Here is a 17,885-nt window from a genome sequence, read left to right as displayed (position 1 = left end):
TTTTTAAATCCAGTCTGCCACTCTATGTCTTTTGATAGGAGCATTAGTCCATTGAGATTTAAGGTAATTTTCGATGCATATTTATTGCTATATTAAACCTTGTTTTCTAGTTGATACTTTGTTTCTTTTGTTTCCTTTTTCTTTCTGTTTTTCTTTTTGTGGTTTGATGATTTCCTTTTATCTTAATTCTTGTGTTCTCTTGTTTTTGGTTTTTGTGAATCTGCTGTATGTTTTTTAATTTGTGGTTACCTTGTTTTTCAAGTATCTTAACTCCTTTCTGTATCTGCTTGCTTTAGACATATAGGTTAAACACATTCTGAAAAAAAGAATGTATTTTCTTACTCCTTCCCCACATTTTATTATTTTGATGTCCTTTTTTACATTTTCATGTTTATCTTGTTGCTCTTCCTTGTGTTTACCATTACTTTCACTAATAGGTTTTTTATTCTCTCTTTTTGATATATGTACTGGCTAATTTAAGTGATTTATTTTCAAATTTTGATTTCCTCCTTCTTATATCTTCTTGCTTCTTTTCTATTTAGAGAAGATCTTTCAATATTTCTTTTAAGATAGATTTAGTATTTCGGTAGACTTTGAGTTTTTGCTTGTCTGAGAAATTCTTTATTTCCCTACTGTTCTAAATGATTATCTATCTTGCTTGGTAGAGTATTCTAGGTTGCAGGTTTTTCCCTTTCAAAACTTTGAATATATTTTACCACTTCCTTCTGGCCTGCATTGTTTCTGTAGAGAAATTTGTTGATAGCCTTATGGGGCTCTTGCAGCCTTTAGAATTCTTTGTTTATCTTTAACTTTTGCCATTTTTATTATCATATGTCTTGGTGTAGGTCTTTTGGATTCATTTGTTTGGGATCCTCTGTGCTTCTTATATCTGGATATCTGTTTCCTTTAGGTTTGGGGAATTTTCAGCCACAATTTCTTCAAATACATGTTCAATCCCCTTTTCTCTTTCTTCTTCTAGAAATCCTAGTATGCATAGATTGGGATGGTTTATATTATCCTGTAGGTTTCTTATACTGCTTTCCTTTTTTTTTTTTCATTTGACTTTCTGAATGTTATTTTGCTTCAGTGATTTCTATTATTATGTCTTTCAGGTCACTTATTCTTTCTTTTGCATTATTCATTGAATTATTCATTGCTTTTAGCTCAGTTTTCATCTCAGCAAATGAATTTTCTAATTTTTCTTGGTTCCTCCTCATACTTTCTAGCTCCTTTTTACAATAATCTGCATTTCTGTCAATAACCTTTCTTAATTCTTCAGTATTTCCATTACCTCCGTCTTTCTTGGAGGGTAGGGCCTGTGGCATGTAGGATCTAGTTACCTGACTAGCGATCAAAATGGTGTGGTCTGCATTGGGAGTGCAGAGTCTCAACCACTGGATCACCAGGGAAATCCCATTACCTCCTATTAGATTAAAAAAGAATCTGTTTCATTGTTTCTTCCTTCCAGGTAATTTTCTTGGACTTTTAACTGAGAGTGGTTCATCTGCTTCTTCATCTTCCTTTTATTTATCTTATTCTGTGAGTTTAAGAGAAGCAGTCTTGGAGTGCTGTTATATGCTGGAGCATTCCTGTGTAGCTTGTGTGGGGTTAATGTTTTTTGGCGTGAGGGAAGTTTTTGGTCTGGATGTTTGCCACGTTTGCCATCTCTTTACTCAACATGTGCTGGCCATTATCCCCTTGATAGAGGGTGTGCAGGTGTGTTACCCATGCATGCTTCCAGTAAGGCATGGGCAGTGGTTGGCTCCCAGTTGTGGGACGCTTTGCAGCAGTGGTCTGTGTTTACCTCTGGGGTCTGAGGTAGATATGCCTGCTTCTAGAGCTCATATAGGCCACCTGAGAGTTTGTCTGTGAGAGAGCCGATTTTTAGATAGGTTGGTAAGGAGTCCATGGCCCTCAAGGAGGAAGGGGTCCTGGGTTCTCAAGGAGGAGAAAGGGGCAAATGTTTTTTTCTATATTGCTTTCTATCGGGCTTCCCTCGTGGCTCAGACAGTAAAGCGTCTGCCTGCAATGCGGGAGACCCGGGTTCAATTCCTGGGTCGGGAAGATCCCCTGGAGAAGGAAATGGCAATCCACTCCAGCACTCTTGCCTGAAAAATCCCACAGATGATGGAGCCTGATAGGCTACAGTCCATGGGGTCCCAAAGGATCCGACAGGACTGAGTGACTTCACTTTCACTTTAGCTTAGTCAAGTAAGATGCTTTTTCTTAAACTCTGAGTTATTATGAAAACAGTCTTTAAGACTAACTTTCTTTAAGCCCAGAGCTAATAATCACACAACAAAACAACTCATCTTGCTCAAGGGTGTGTTTTTCCTTGAGTTCCCTACTAATGATTATATAACAACAATGTATCTTGCTGACTCATTTTTGAGAAGACCCTGATGCTGGGAAAGATTGAGGGCAGGAGGGGAAGGGGACGACAGAGGATGAGATGGTTGGATGGTATCACCAACTCCATGGACATGAGTTTGAGCAAACTCCAGGAGTTGATGATGGATAGGGAGGCCTGGCGTGCTGCGGTTCATGGGGTCGCAAAGAAACTGAGCAACAGAACTGAACTGATCTTGCTTGAGGACATGTTTCTCCTTCTTAACAGGAACCTTCTGACTAATCCTGTTATCTTAAAATATGTTATGGGAGTGGGTCTGGTTGGTAAGAACTTTATATTGTTCTGATCTTGTTAATTTAAGATGTATGTTGTGGGAGTGGATCTGGTAAAAGTATGTAAGGCCTTGGTAAGACTAGGTAGTGGGACACTCTCTGTTCCCCTTTTGATATTCTTTCTCTGTCCTTTTTCACTGTAATAAAATTTCTGTCATGCAAAAGTTCTGAGTAATCAAGCCTGGTCCCTGATCCCAAAGCTAAATCTTTTTTGGAGATTATGAATCCGACACCATTCACTGTAAGCTATCACCTGGAGAGTGACTCTTTTCTTACATGCCCCCTGACAATGGTGCCCTGACTCTTTGGCAGGTCCAGGCCTCCTTCCGCAGTATCCTTATAGCCCCTCAGGCTGTCTCCATGTAGCCAACCCTAGTCCTCTCCCTTGGGTCTGACCTCTGAAGCTGTAGCCTTGGCACCCAGTGCCTGCCTTTCCCAGTCCCTCCCAGTGTCTCAGACTGGGAAGTGCCGGGTGGCCATCACCATCTGTGCAGATCTCTCTCTGCTGTGTTCTTAAGGCAATTCCTGCACTCTCTGAGGCTCTGAAGCTCTCCCTCTGTCCTGGCTGATCTCCCTACCAAGTGAGTGGTATTCCTAGTGTGGAGACATTTCTTCTTTCACAGTTCCCTCTCAGGGTCACGGGTCCTGCCCCAATTACTTTTTCTCTCTTTTTCTATTTTCTTTTGCCCTACTGAGTTATGTGGATATTTTCCTGCCTCTTTGGAAGTCTGAGGTCTTCTGCCAGTGTTTTGTAGATGTTATATGAGAATTGTTCCACATGTAGATATATTTTTGATATGTTTGTCAGAGAATGTGAGCTCCATGTCCTATTCCTTCGCCATCTTGATCTGGTCTCTGTTTCTAGTTTTTTTAATTGAATTATGATTGATTTATAGTCTTATATTAGTTTCAAGTATACAGAATAGTGATTCACAGTTTTTATAGATTATGCTTCATTTAAAGTTGTTACAGGGACTTCCCTTGTAGTCTGGTGACTAAGACTCTGTGCTCCCAATGCAGGGGCCCAGTGTTCAATCCCTTGTCAGGGAACTAGACCCACATGCCACAACTAAGACCTGGCACAATTAAATACATTAAAAATGTATATGCAAAAAAGTTATTATAAAATATTGGCTATATTTCCTGTGCTGTGTAATATGTCTTGCAGCTAAATTATTTTATATATATAGTAGGTTTTACTTCTTAATCCTCATACCTATTTTGTCCCTCTCCTTTGCCTCTGGTAACTACCAGTTTGTTATCTGTGAGTCTGTTTTGTTTTATTCATTTTTTTGGATTCCACATATAAGTGACAACATACAATGCTTGTCTTTCTCTGACTTACTTCAGTAAGCATAATACCCTCGAGGTTCATCCATGTCTTTGCAGACAGCAAAAATTTCATTATTTCTTATGGCTGAGTAATATTCCATTGTGTAATATAGATCATATCTTCTTTATACAGTCATCTGTTGATGGATACTAGGTTGCTTCCATATCCTGGCTATTGTTAAGTAATATTACTGTGAATGCTGGGGTGCATGTATGCCTTCAAATTCATGTTTTTGTTTTCTTTGTATATATTCCCAGGCTTGGAATTGCTGGATGATATAGTAGTTCTAGTTTTAGTTTTCTGCAGAACCTTCATACTGCTTTTTATAATGGCTGCACCGATTTACATTCCCACCAACAGTGTACTAAGGTCCCCTTTTTTCCACATCCTCTCCAACACTGTATTATTTGTAGACTTTTTCATGATAGCCATTTTACAGGTGTGAGATAATATCTCATTGTAGTTTTGATTTGCATTTCTCTGGTGATTAGTGATGTTGAGCATTTCTTCATGTGCTTGTTAGTCACCTAAATATCTTTGGAAAAATTTCTATTCAGGTTTTCTACCCACTTTTTGTCTTTTTTAAGAGAAATATTGAGTTGTATGTGAGCTGTTTATATATTTTGGATATTAACCCTGTATCAGTCATATCATTTGCAAATATTTTCTCCCATTTCATAAGTTGTCTTTTATTGATGTTTCCTTTATTGTGCAAAAAGTATTATGTTTAATTAGGTCCTATTTGTTTATTTTTGCTTTTGTTTCTTTGCCTTAGGAGACAGATCTAGAAAATATTGCTAGTGTTTATGTCAAATAATGTCTGTTTTCTTTCAAGAGTTTTATGGTTTCCATCCTTACATTTAGGTTTTTGATCCATTTTACATTTACTTTTGTATATGTTGTGAGAAAATGTTCTGATTCTGTTCTTTTTGCATGTTTGTCCAGTTTCCTGTATTACTTATTGAAGAGACTCATTTTTCTATTGCATATTCTTTCCTTCTTTGTGATATATTCATTAATCTTAAGTGCATGGGTTTACTTTTGGGTTGTTTATTCTATCCATTGATTTCTGTGTCTTTTTTGGTTATTACCATACTGGTTTGATTACTGTAGCTTTGTGGTATAGTCTAAAGTCAGTGTGATACCTCCAGCTTTGTTCTTCTTTACCAAGATTGCTTTGGTTATTCCAGGTCTTTCATACTTACATACAAAGTAAGATTGTTTTTGTTCTAGTTCTGAAACCATTTACAACAGATTGGGACTCAAACCAAGCCAAAACCCTGCTTGGGACTTGAACCTACGTGGCTGGGACTCAAACCCAGCCAAAACCCCGCTTAGGACTTGAATCCACGTGGCTGGGACTTGAACCCAGCCAAAACCCTGCTTGGGACTTGAACCCCCGTGGCTGGGACTCAAACCCAGCCAAAACCCACAGCTCCTGGTTTCTGGACCTAATGAAGCTCAGGTTCTTAATGTCTCATTGCAGAACAAATTCAGTGAGAGACAAAATGATAGGTAAGAAGTGGATTTATTCAGATACAGAGAGAAGCACACTCTGCAGACAGAGTGTGGGCCATCACAGAGGGTGAGTGCAGCCATGAACTGTGGCGGGGTTAGTTTTGATAGGCTGGGTAATTTAATAGGCTAATGAGTGGGAGGATTATTCCAGCTATTTTTGGGAAGGGGCGGAGATTTCCAGGATTTGGGCGACTGCCCATTCCTTGGTCTTTTAATAGTGCCTTGGAACTGTCATGGCACTTCTGGGTGTGTCATATGGATCAGATTGAGGACCAAGATCTAGTCTTGTCTGCCATCTTGGTCCCATTTGATTCTAATCATTTAGAATGGCCTTGGGTGATGTTATTCTTTCAAAAGTTTTGCCCTGCCCCTTTCCCTCCTGTTACAGTTCTGTGAAAAATGCCTTTGGTATTTTGATAGGGATTTCATTGAATATGTAGATTGCCTTGAGTAACATTGTCATTTTAACACTATTAATTTTTCTAGTCCATGAACATGATATATCTTTCCATCTGTTTCTGTCATATTTTTCTTTCATCAGTGTTTTACAGTTTTCAGAGTACAAACAAGTCTTTTAACGCTTTAGTGAGATTTTTGGTGTGGTGGTAAATGGGATTGTTTTTTAAAGCTCCCTTTCTGATAGTTCATGTTATTTTACAGAAATACAGTAGATAGTTGTATCCAGTATCTTTATCAAATTGATGAGGTCCAGTAATATCTTTGGTGTGTTTTTAGGATTTTATATGTAGGGGTGATCCTAATTAAGTCAGTGCTTGGAAATAGTTGTGTATAAAACATGTGTGATAGAGATAATAGAACACAGTGATGAAAAATAGTATTGTGAAGATTCAGCAAATTGAGCTTGTTTATTTTAACAGCTTGTTCCTCTAAAATGATGTTGGAATTTTTGTAATACCTTTTCATAGATCCTGGTACAGGTGACATTGTTCATAACACATTCTCAGTTGAAGACAGTTTGAGGTTTTCTACCAACAGCTGTGGTTTCTTCAAACTTCTCTTCTAGCTTTCAAGAAAACTGTGTTTTCAAAGGTGCACTCAATTTTTATAGTGAGAGATTCGCTGTCAGAAGTGATGACATAATCTGGCTTGACCACTGCATCCATTTTTCACAATGCCAGTCCCACTCATACTGCCTTTATATATCCCTCAACATCTTTACTCTTCCTTTATATATTCATCAAAGCCATTTTCCTGTTAGCTGATGAATGGTAACTATGGTTGGCCTTGGGAACAATGTCCTGTGTGGGAAGCAGGGCACTTGGTCCTGGGAGGTGTGCTTTACCTAACCCCTTTTTAACCGCTGGCCCCCATTCCCCTGAGCCAGGAGGTGCAAACTAGCTCTCCTCAGGACTTCGCATGTCCTTTCTGCAAGCTAAGTTGCTTTATTATTAAAATAATTTACTTATTAAATTGTAGTTCTTTCATACTTTAAATTGTTAGAACATTGTAGCTAATGCTTAAGTTCCATTTAAACTATTTTTTGATGTATTTTGATTAATATAGCACTAGTTCAACTGGTATAGTCTGTCATGTAAATGTATAATCTGTCCTTCCTGTTTTTTATGGTTAATTAGGTTATTTCCAAATTTTTTTCTGATACAAATAATACTGCAGTTTGTACATGTCCTCATTCATAGCTTTGTGGCCACACACAATACCAGCTTTCTTTTAATATTTGTTTGATATATCAAATATCTTTTGAAAAATTACTATTTTAACTATTTTTAAGTTTACAGTTCAGTACCATTAAGTATAGTGGCAGTCTTTTGTAACCATTGTTACTCTCCATTTCCAGATCTTTTTCATCTCCAAAACAGAAACTCTGTACCCATGTTAAACAATAACTTGGCATTCCTTACCTCTTTCCAGCCCTATTCCACTTTCTGTCTATGAATTTGACTGCTCTAGGACCTTCATCTAAGTCAAAGTATACAATGTTTCTCCTTTTGTTGTGCAGTGGTTTATTTAGTTAGTATAATGTTTTCAAAGTTCATCTGTGGTATAGCATGTATCAGAAATTCATTCCTTTTTAGGGAGTATCATTCCTTTTGTACCATACCATTTGTATGTTACATTTTACTTATCCATTCACCTGTTATTTTGGACATATTAATTATTTCCACCTTTTTGGCTCTTGTGAATAATACAGATATGAACACTGATGTATAAATTTCTGTTTGGGTGCCAGCTTTCATTTCTTTTGGTATATACTCAGAAGTGAAATTGCTGGATCATACGGCAATTGAGAAAAGGAAAGATATACCCATTTGAATGAAGAGTTCTAAAGAATAGCAAGGAGAGATAAGAAAGCCTTCCTCAGTGATCAGTGCAAAGAAATAAAGGAAAACAATAGAGTGGGAAAGTCTAGAGATCTCTTCAAGAAAATTAGAGATACCAAGGGAACATTTCATGCAAAGATGGGCATAATAAAAGACAGAAATGGTATAGACCTAACAGAAGCAGAAGATATTAAAAGAGGTGGCAAGAATACACAGAAAAACTATGCAAAAAAGATCTTCACAACCCAGATAATCAAAATGGTGGGATCATCAACCTAGAGCCAGACATCCTGGAATGTGAAGTCAAGTGGGCCTTAAGAAGCATCACTATGAACAAAGCTAGTGGAGGTAATGGAATTCCAGTTCAGCTATTTCAAATCCTAAAAGATGATGCTGTGAAAATATTGCGCTCAATGTGCCAGCAAATTTGGAAAAGTCAGCAGTGGCCACAGGACTGGAAAAGGTCAGTTTTCATTCCAATCCCAAAGAAAGGCAATGCCAAAGAATGTTCAGAAACTGCACAACTGCACTCATCTCACACGCTATCAAAGTAATCCTGAAAATTCTCTAAGCCCGGCTTCAACAGTTCGTGTACCATAAACTTCCAGATGCTCAAGCTGGATTTAGAAAAGGCAGAGGAACCAGAGATCAAACTGCCAACATCTGTTGGATCATCGAAAAAGCAAGAGAGTTCCAGAAAAACATGTACTTCTGCTTTATTGACTACTCCAAAGCTTTTGACTGTGTGGACCACAACAAACTGTGGAAAATTCTGAAAGATATGGGAATACCAGACCACCTGACCTGCCTCTTGAGAAATCTTTATGCAGGTCAAAATGCAACAGTTAGAACTGGACATGCAAAAACAGACTGATTCTAGATAGGGAAAGGAGTAAGTCAAGGCTGTATATTGTCACCCTGCTTATTTATATGCAGAGTACATCATGAGAAACACTGGGCTGGATGAATCACAAGCTGGAATCAAGATTGCCAGGAAAAATATCAATAACATCAGATATGCAGATGACACCACCCTTATGGCAGAAAGCAAAGAAGAACTAAAGAGGCTCTTGATGAATGAAGTGAAAGAGGAGAGTGAAAAAGTTGGCTTAAAGCTCAACATTCAGAAAACGAAGATCATGGCATCTGGTCCCATCACTGCTTGGCAAATAGATGGGAAAACAGCGGAAACTGTTGACAGACTCTTTTTTTGAGCTTCAAAATCACTGCAGATGGTGACTGCAGTGATGAAATTAAATGACATTTGCTCCTTGGAAGAAAAGCTATGACCAACCTAGACAGCATATTAAAAAGCAGAGATTATTAGTTTGCCAACAAGATCTGTTTAGTCAAGGCTATGGTTTTTCAGTAGTCATGTATGGATGTGAGAGTTGTACTATAAAGAAAGCTGAGTGCTGAAGAATTGATGCTTTTGAACTGTGGTGTTGGAAAAGACTCTTGAGAGTCCCTTGGACTGCAAGGAGATCCAACCAGTCCATCCTAAAGGAAATCAGTCCTGAATATTCATTGAAAAGACTGATGTTGAAGCTGAAGCTGCAGTACTTGGGACACCTGTTTCGAAGAACTGACTCATTTGAAAAGACCCTGATGCTGGGAATGATTGAAGGCAAGAAGAGAAGGGGATGACAGAAGATGAGATGGTTGGATGGCATCACTGACTCAAGGGACATGAGTTTGAGTAAACTCCGGGAGTTGGCGATGGACAGGGAGGCCTGGCGTGCTGCAGTCCATGGGGTTGAAAAGAGTCGGAAACGACTGAGGGACTGAACTGAACTGAACTGTAGTATTTTTTCTGTTTTTTCACAGTAAATGCACTATTTGATATTCCTAACAGCATTACTCTCATGTTTCCTGTTACTTCCTTACCTACACTTGTTATTTTCCTTACTTTTTTTTGAAAGGGCATAATACACTCCTAACAGGTGTGAAGTGTTATCTCTTTACAGTTTTGATTTTATTTCTCAATGACTAGGGATGTAGAGCATCCTTTTGTGTGCTTATGGATATTTTTATGTCTTCTTTGGAAAAATGTCTGTTCAGGTCCTTTGCCCATTAAAATTTTTTTTTTTTGCTGAATTGAATATTTTACATTTTTTTAATTGAAGTATAGTTGATTTACAATATTGTATTTCTTTCAGGTGTACAGAAAAGTTATTCAGTTATACATACTTATTTATATACACTTAGCATATATGTGTGGAGAAGGCAATGGCACCCCACTCCAGTACTCTTGGCTGGAAAATCCCATGGATGGAGGAGCCTAGTGGGCTGCAGTCCATGGGGTCGCTAAGAGTTGGACACGACTGAGCGACTTCACTTTCACTTTCATGCATTGGAGAAGGAAATGGCAACCCACTCCAGTCTTTTTGCCTGGAGAATCCCAGGGACGGGGGAGCCTGGTGGGCTGCTGTCTCTGGGGTTGCACAGAGTCGGACACGACTGAAGCGACTTAGCAGCAGCAGCAGCAGCAGCATATATGTGTGTGTGTGTGTGTGTGTGTGTATGTGTGTGTGTATATATATATATATATGTATGTATGTATGTATGTATAGCATATACACTTATACATTTCCTTGCAGAAGGAAACGGCAGCCCACTCCAGTGTTCTTGGCTGGAGAATCCCAGGGACGGGGGAGCCTGGTGGGCTGCCATCTATGGGATTGCATAGAGTCAGACACGACTGAAGTGACTTAGCAGCAGCAGCAGCAGCATATATGTGTATACATATATATAATTTAAAGATTCTTTCTATTATAATTTATTACAAGATACTGAATATAATTCCATGTTAATGTCAGTGCCTAGTCACTCAATTGTGTCTGACTCTTTGTGACCCCATAGACTGTAGCTTGCCAGGCTCCTCTGTCCATGGGATTCTCCAGGCAAGAATATTAGAGTGGGTTGCCATTTCCTACTCCAGGGGATCTTCCCGAACCAGGGATCAGACCCACAACTCCTGTGTCTCCTGCATTACAGGCAGATTCTTTATCACTGAGCCATTGGGGATGCCCATAATTCCATGTGCTATACAGTAAATCCTTGTTTGTTTTATGTATAGTGATATGTATCTCGTTATCCCACACTTCTAATTTTTCCCCCCCCTTACCCTTTGGTAACCATAAGTTTGTTTTCTGGGTCTGTGAGTTTGTTTCTGTTTTGTACTTAGATTCATTTGTATTATTTTTTTGATTTCCCATTAAAGTAGAACAGTAAGTCCCCTACATACAAATGAGTTCCATTCTGAGAGTGCACTTGTAAGTCCAATTTGTTCGTAAATCCAACAGTTAGCCTAGGTATCCAACTAACACATTCGACTCTATACTGCTATACTGTAATAGGTTTGGAATAGATTCACATTTTTGAAAGTTCACAACTCGAAGGTTCGTATGTATGGCATCCCCTGCTGTATTAAATAATATTTCTTTCTGTTTCCCACTTAACTTCACTCAGTATGATAATCTGTAGGTCTATCTATGTTGCTGCAAATGGCATTATTTCATTCTTTTTTGTGGCTGAGTAATATTCCATTTTGTATATATACCATATCTTCTTTATGTGTTCATCTGTTGATGGACAGTTAGATTGCTTCCATATCTTGGCTATTGTAAATAGTCTGGCTGTGAACATTGTGGTTCATATATGTTTCCAAAGTATCGGGTTTTTGTCTTTTCTGGATACATGCCCAGGAGTGGGATTGCTGGATTGTATGGTAATTCTAGTTTTGATTTTTGAAGGAACCTCCATACTGTTTTTTATAATGGCTGCACTAGTGTACATTCTCACCATCAGTATAGGCGAGACCCAAACCCTCCAGTGTTTTTACTTGTGGGTTTTTTGGTGATGGCCATTTTGATTGGTGTGAGGTGATACCTCATTGCAGTTTTGATTTGCATTTCTCTAGTAATCAGTGATGTAGAGCATCTTTTCATGTGCTTGTTGTCCATTTATTGTTTTGAAGAAATGTCTTTTGGTCTTCTCATTTGTTTGATTGGGTATTTTTTTTTTATATTGAATTGTAATCCTGTGTCTGACATCATGTGCAGATATTTTCTAGCATTTCTTTTTCTTTTGTTCATGGCTTCCTTTGCTGTGTAAAAGCTTTTAAATTTGCTTAGGTCCCATTTGTTTATTTTTTTTCCCCAGAAGATTCTTTTATTGAAACTGGTTGATATCAATAAGGGGACAGTACAAAAAAATTTTTGGTCCATGAAAAAAACATAATAATTAAGTTAATGAAAACAGTTATCTTCAACAGGGACACTGTAGGAGTGCTGAGCTTCCTTATGGTTCCAGCCCCAGGGACAGAGGTTGTCCATTGTCACTCTGGGGAGAACCTTTCAGGGAGTGGGGGGATAATGACTGGAAGGAGAAGATGGGGAGAAAGTCCTGTTGTCCCCAGCATGGAACGGTCAGGAATACAGGGCTAGGGGATGTGCTCGCAGGAGTCTGAGGAGGGGGTGGGGAAGCAGGGGCTTTGTCAGTTCTGCAGCTTTACAGCCCATGCTGAATAGAATTCCCTCTCTGTGCCCAGCTGTCTTCCACCCTGCTATGCTGAGTCTGTGAGCCTGGTATATGCTAACTTGGGGGTGATACAACCTGGAAGAATCTGAGACTCTCCTGGAAAGATATGAAGCCATCTCAGTTCCAAGGGGCCAAGATTGCAGAATAAGGTCCTGCTGCTAGCTGAGGGGTCTGAAGCTTTGAGGGTGCAGGCGGGGGAGTCACAATCCTGTGAGGCAGGGAGAAAGATGAGTCACAAACCCAAGTCAGAGCTCTCTCTATCCCTAGGCGCTTTCACTCCTCAGTGCCCTAGAAGTCACCAGTGGGTGTCAACTGGGCAGACAAGGGACAGAAAGACTGGGATGGCCCAGGGCTTTTACCTATTTGATTGCAGGCCTGTTTCTCCATGAAAGGATGGGGGAGGCAGGGTGGAGTGAATGAATGAGTCACACCTCCACGCAGGAAGGAACATCCTCTGCTGGCAATGATAGCACCCTAGGTTAGGTTCCCAGGGCTCTGACAGGGAAAGGCAAGATTCCCCTACCTGAATGCCCTTGGTTAGGACAGACAGGAGGAAGTCCTTAACAGCAGCTACAGGGAGTGTGCTGGGAGGGAGCAATACTACGAGAACAAACTCTGATACTGATGTGTTTCCCCCCTCCGAGGAAGTGGAGAGAAGCACTGAGACAGCAAGCCCGTCTGGAGGGCTGTAGACTGACCTCGGGCTCAATGGAGCCCGAGAGCCAGGGTTCCTTTAGTGCTAGAGGGCAACAAGTGAAGGGAGAGTTTGCTCCAAACCTGTGGAGGGAAGGAAGGAAATTGGATTCTGTTATCAGGAGATCCAAGATCAACTAGCTTATAGAGTGCCCCCAGGCCTGAGTTGTGGAGAAGGGACTACAGCTCCTAACTCCTGGGTCTCTGAAGGGCAGGATCAGTGTAGTTGGTCCCCTTGAGGACCACTTGGCCTTAGGCCCAGTCCATTCACTGCACTAATTATCAAACTATGGGTTCTCTCTAATACTATCTAGAGGTCCTAAGCAGACCAGGGGAGGGGAGTGGCACATGGGAAATTTGTGGGGCAAAGGGAAGCTGGGGACAGGAAGGAATGGGGTGGAAGAGGATAACTGCTGTCACGTGATATCCTCTTCATTCTGGTGTTGTCCTAGAACCGACAGCATCCCCTGGAAGGCCCCAGGCAAAAGTATGAGACACAGCACAGGGCCCAAATAAAGAAACTGGTGCAGCCAAATTAGGGCTTTGTGGGTGAAGCCCTATGTATTTTGGATTCCCAGGGCTTGCTCTAATTTTTGTCATCTCTGCTGCACCTTGGAGTAGAAATATCGGCACACAGCTTCCTGGGCCCAAGGCTGGAAGTAGAATTCTGCTCAGTGTTCCTCCTCTGGGTTACCCACCATATCAGTCATGGTCTTGAGGTCCCGGCACTGGGACTGAAGCAAGTCACTGATGAAACCTTGAGGGTCTTTGGCAAAGCTCAGCAAGAACTCTTGCTGGGTCTTCAGCAGACTGATAGTTTCTGTTGTCTCATGGATCTTGTTGTCTAGAGTAGCAATCTCCTGCTGGCTAGCAGTAGACAGCAAAAGAGAATTCATCTGGGTTTTCAAGGTATCATCCACTTTCACATCAGTGTCATAACAAGCTGTCTTTTTCTGATCATTCGGGTCAACACTGATGACATGATTAATGATGATGGGCTCAGGTGTCATAAGCAAGGCATGGGGCTGTTGGGGGACCTCTGAAAACTTCATACATTGAGAATCAAAGATCTGCTGGAGGTACTTGTCAGAGATGACAAACTCCCGCTCATGTCTGTCCTGGAGCTTATGTGTCTTAATATATTGCCACAGTGCTTGAATGATCACTGGACAGGTCTGGGTGTGGATGCCCAGGAACCAAGCCAGACAAAGGTCTAATTTAAACTGAGGAGGCTGGTAATTCAGTATCAACAGGACAGTACACCGTATATTCACATCTCCTGGCTATTTCACCTGGAAGCCATCCATCTCCTGGGTAGTGGTGGTCCTGTGCCATTCTACCAGATGGTTGTCTGGTCCATACAAGTCTTTGTCCAGTTTGATTACCAAGGACTTAAAAGAAGAGAACTTCCTCTTTTGTTTGGTGGCATCATATTTGGACAAGGCTGAATCCTCCAGGAGCCGTCTTTCTACCTGAAGCTCCCAGGAAGCCATTGTCCCTTCTCCATCCTTGGCATCTGACTTAGCCAGATTGAAAGTGTTAGAAATGAAAATTCACAGCTTTTGTTTTTGCTTGATGGAACGTTTCAAGGCTTCCTGGATACCTAGCCGTTTGCTCACAATAGTCTGGTCCAGTTTCCTTTCAAAAGCCAAGATATCCATATAGGCTTAGGATTCTGGTACCATTTCACGAATCCTTTGAGATAGAATTTTGTCAGCCATCGTTTTTTTGCACTGTGATTCCAATTTTGGACTGCCTGCTGCTGGACCTGCTGGATCTGCTGAGGCGCAGGTCTCTTGTGGGACTGGTCCATCCCTGACTGAGCCAGGCCAGGTCAGACTGAAGGATTCCCCCATAACCAGGGGGTCCCAAGGAGGGTCCCTGAGGTGTCATTTGGCTGCCTGGTAACATACCTGGTCTTGGATAGGCTGCTTTGGGCACCCAGGAGCGGTATAGACCTTGACTCGGGTGCTGGGCCCGTATGCACCAGACTCCCCAGTGCCCTGCCTAGGCCCAGGGCAGCCACTATGCCCACCCCTCCCTGAGGCTCCTACGCCCTGCTGGGAGCCACAGATTGGAAACACGCCCAGGCTGCCATCTTTCCCAGAGCTGCTGCTGAAGCTGCACAAAGAGTCGAACTGGAACTCCTATTTTTATTTCTATTGCTTTGGGAGACTGACTTAAGAAAACGCTGATACGATTTATGTCAGAGAATGTTTTGCCTATGCTTTCTTCTAGGAATTTTATGGTGTCATGACTATGTTTAGGTCTTTAAACCATTTTGTGTTTATTTTTCTTTGTGGTATGAGGGAGTGTTCTAACTTCACTGATGAGGTTGTCTAGCTTTCACATTGCCACTTGTTGAAGAGACTGGCTTTTCTGCATTGTTTATTCTTGCTTTCTTTGTTGAAGATTATTTAACTGTAGATGTTTTGAGTTTATTGTTGGGCTCTCTATTTTGTTCTGTTCTTCTCTATGTCTGTTTTTGTGCCAATGGCATGCTGTTTTATTACTGTAACTTTATACTATTGTCTGAAGTCAGGGAGGGTTATGCCTCCAGCTTTGTTCTTTTCCCTCAGGATTGCTTTGGCAGTTCTGGATCTTTTGTGGTTCTATATTAATCTTATGATTACTTGTTCTAGTTCTTTGGAAAATGTTATAGGTAGTTTGATACGGATTGTATTAAGTCTGTAGATTGCTTTGGATAGTATGACCATTTTACCAATATTCTTCCAATCCAAGAGCATGGAATATCTTTCCATGTCTCCGAAACATCTTCTGTTTCCTTTTTCACTGTTTTATAGTTCTCAATGTATAGCTGTTTTACCTCATTGGTTAGGTCTATTCCTAGGTATTTTATGTTTTTGGATTCTATTATACTGTTTATTAAAATTATTTTTATATTTATTTATTTATTTGGCTACACCGTGTGGTTTGCAGGAACTTAGTTTTTAGAACAGGTATTGAACCCATGCCCCAGCAGTAAAAGCACCAAATCCTAATCACTGGACCTCCAGGGAACTCCTTGGATGCTATTTTAAATGGGATTCTTGTTACTTTCTCTTTATGAGATTTTATTGTTAGTATAAAGATATGCAACATATTCTGTATATTAATCTTATATTCTTTTACTTTGCTAAATTCATTTATTAATAGTTTTTGTGTGGAATCCTTAGGAATTTCTGTAGTGTATGTCATATGCATATAGTCACAGTTTTATCTTAACTTTCCAATTTGAATATGTTTTATTTCATTTTTTTTTTTTTGATTGCTGTGCCTTTGCTCAGTTTTGAATTTGGTTGGTTGGTTTTTTCCTAGTTGAATTGTAAGATTTCTTTATGTTTCCTGACTATCAGTACCATTTCTGATATATAATTTAGAAATATTTTCTCTCATTTTGTGGGTTGTCTTTTTATTCTCTTGATAATAGCCTTTGATGCACAAAATGTTTACATTTTGGTGAAATCCAGTTTATTTTTTGTTGTTGTTGTTGCCTGTGCTGTTGGTATCATATTCAAGAAAGCATAGCCAAATCCGATATCATGAAGATTCCCCTTCTATTTTCTATAGAGTTTAATGGATGGTTTTAGCTACGCTTTTTAGGTCTTTGATGAATTTTGAGTTAATTTTTGTATGTGGTGTAAGACAAGGGTCCAAGTCAATTTTTTTGCATGTGGATGTCCAGTTTTTTCCATATTGTCCTTTTCCTGTAGTATATTGTTGATACCCTTCTTGAAAATCAATTGACCACATATATGCAAGGCTTTATTTCTAGGTTCTATACTCCATTGTTCTATATGTTCTTCTGCCAGTACTACAATGTTTTAATTATTTTAGCTCTGCATTTAGATTTTTTAAGTTTAATTGATTTACTGTATTGTGTTATATATATATATATATATATGTTATATACGTCAAAGTAATTCAGTTATGCATATATATTTTCCACATTATTTTATAGTTTAGGTTATTGCATGATATTAAGTGTAGTTCCCTGTGTTATATGGTAAATTCTGTTGGTTTAGTAGTTAGTTTTGAAATTAGGAATTGTGAGTTCTTTAATTTTATACTTTTTCATAATTGTTTTGGCTATTCAAGATTCCTCAAGAATTTTAGAATTGATTTTTCTGTTTCTGCAAAAATATCTTGTGATTTTGATAGGAGTTGAAAAGAATCTGTAGACCACTTTGAGTAGTATTGCCATCTTAAAAATATTTGTGTTTTTAACTTTTTCTGTCTGTGAAAAGATTGCTGTTTTGAAGCTTACCAGAAGTCTTTCACCTCCTTGGTTAAATTTATTCCTAAATATTTAATTCTTTCTGATGCTATTGTAAATGTAATTGTTTTCCAAGTTTCCATTTTGGATTGTTGGTTGTTAGTATAGAGAAATACAGCTGATTTTTTTGTGTGAATTTTGTATCCACCAGCTTTGCAATTTGTTTATTAACTGTGTTAAGAATTTTTGTTATGAATTCTTTTAAGATTTCCTACATGTAAGTTGTCATCTGTGGACAGAGATAAGTTTACTCTTCCTTTACAGTTTGGATTATAATATGCTACTTTAAACAATTGTTAAGTGAGCATGAAACCATTTACCTCAGATTGGGACTTGACTCCATTTGGATAGGACTCAAACCCAGCCAAAACCCGTGGTACCTGGTTTCAGGGCCAAATAAAAATAAAGCTCAGGTTCTTGATGTCTCATCACAAAAAGAATTCAGTGAGAGACAAAGTGATAGGTAAGAGGTAGATTTATTCAGATTCTGAGAGAAGCACACTCCATAGACAGAGTGTAGACCACTGCAGAGGGCTTGTGT

General features: G+C 39.5%; 1 protein-coding gene and 1 pseudogene across 8 annotated transcripts in view; one reads left to right on the top strand and one right to left on the bottom strand.

The window, feature by feature from the left end:
• Nucleotides 1-17,885, top strand: part of ATRX (ATRX, chromatin remodeler) — a 285,940-nt gene that overhangs the window by 47,418 nt on the left and 220,637 nt on the right. The gene's annotated exons all lie outside the window — the stretch shown is intronic.
• Nucleotides 11,418-15,258, bottom strand: LOC113887179 (annotated as a pseudogene).

This window comes from Bos indicus x Bos taurus, chromosome X (genome assembly GCF_003369695.1).
Source record: "Bos indicus x Bos taurus breed Angus x Brahman F1 hybrid chromosome X, Bos_hybrid_MaternalHap_v2.0, whole genome shotgun sequence".
In the NCBI taxonomy this organism is placed as follows: Eukaryota; Metazoa; Chordata; class Mammalia; order Artiodactyla; family Bovidae; genus Bos; species Bos indicus x Bos taurus.
Note: the sequence above shows the minus strand (reverse complement) of the source record. Positions and strands in the feature narration are given on the sequence as shown.